We start from the raw sequence: 1,899 nt of genomic DNA on the forward strand, positions 1-1,899 counted from the left end.
GCTTCGTAGCCGGTCGGCTGCAGCTCTTATCTCCGCTCGCACCGCCGCGACTAAAAGCTGTCGCTTTTTCCTTCCCTGAGCAGTGCCCCAACGGGCCTGCTCCCTCCCCGGGCCCAGCCGCTGCCTCGTTACCTGTTGAGGGCGGATGCGCATCCATCCACAAGAGCTGCTTGAAGAGGCTTGTTTGTAAAGCGGGGCCCACGCAGCGCGTCACCATCAAGCGCCATTTGCAGCCGCCGCTCGCAGGCAGCGGGCGGGCGCGCAGCAGCGGTGCTTTACCGCAGCTCCTTCTGCGGCAGACGTGCGCCTGGGGCCGGGGGGCGATGCAGCGGCACAAAGCTTGGGAAAAGGGCGCCCGAAGGAACTGCCGGGGGGGCGGTTCTGTAACACCAAAAAAAAGTGCGGCAAAGGGCCGAGTGTGAAGAGTAGCGACTGGTGCACAAAGATGGGTGGCAGCTGAGTAGGTGATAAAATTTACACTCCTCAAATCTTACACAGTTTTTTTTTGTTTGTTTTTTCTTTTTTTTAAGGCTAGTACAGATTATTTCTGAGGCAAGGGGAAAACCTATAAATTAAACAAATGCATCAAAAAATGCATATGCACAATTTTCAGTTTTTAAATTTACGGGACAATGACTGAGAGACAGCCAAAACAACTGATGGAGAGAAAAGGCACGGAAGACAGGCAGCAGACGCAATCCTCAAACATCAGCTTGCTGTTTCTCGCATAGGAAAAGTAATCCACTGCTTAGATCTATTTATTTTGGCTACCAAGTTCTTTAAACGCAGCCTTCTATGGAGCCAGCAACCTGTGAGTTGCTGGTGCTGAAACAAACACAGTGAAAGATTTTAGTTCTGACTATTTAATTGATGAACAGCCTGGCCTGGGGAGACACGCATTCCCTCTCTCCTTCTTTTAAGGTCTCTCCCTTTTACAGGGGTAGCAGTGACTAACCTGTATCTCAAGTGCAGCATGTGTGCTACAGCTTTTGCTGTAACCAACAATAAGACACTACTAATGTGGAGACTTCTTGATAATGTACTTGTGGGAGGAAGCTGCCTTGCTAGAGACAGTAAGGTTTTCAGAACTGTTGTGGGATTTTGCTGCACACGACCCCCCTGCCTCCACACACACACACGTATATTGGTTAATGATCCTGAAGGGCTGTGGGATGCTCTTGTTGTTTCTCTTCAGTGATGGAGCTCTCTTTTCTGAGATATGTCACATATATCTTATTGGGACAGAAAGAGTTCACTTCTACTCTTTCAGTTCTCCATTGTATTTAAGAAAACATACTACGGGAACAGAAGAAAAAAAACCCAACACTATAATGTGAAACATTTTGCAGATATATTTAAATTATTTCAAATATATTTGTCTAATTACAGGTAGTTCAAATGGTTTCAAGATTTTTTCACTCCTTGTTTTATCAAGAAGTTGATATTTGGTTCTTCACTGCAGCCCCTTGTTAGCAAAAGCATCACGACTTGCACCTGTGCCTGAAACACATCAAAAAACTGAGGTTGTTTTTAATATCTTCATAAAACTGGAGCGTACACTTGTAGAAGTCAGGTGTTGCCATCTTTGGTCTGGTCCTTTACTTGCAGGTCTCACTTTGCAATAGAGATTCACACCTAAAGCAGCTTCTCTACCTGTTAAAACCTTGTTCAATTTTACAGCCCCCTGGGGCAGATTTTGTCAATCCATGAGTGGGACAAAGCTCAAGGGAGCTGTGCAAAGGGGATGCCTCAGTAGATGGCACTCTCCCTCTGAGTGAGGATGAGCAAATACCTCAGCCAAGGCATATGATGCAGTGAAAGCAGCTTAATTTATAATCTACAGAAATTGCGGGGAATGCAAACAGAGCCCTGCCTGGCTGTGCAACGAAGTAACCCCTG

This window comes from Nesoenas mayeri (genome assembly GCF_963082525.1).
Source record: "Nesoenas mayeri genome assembly, chromosome: 3".
NCBI lineage: Eukaryota > Metazoa > Chordata > Aves > Columbiformes > Columbidae > Nesoenas > Nesoenas mayeri.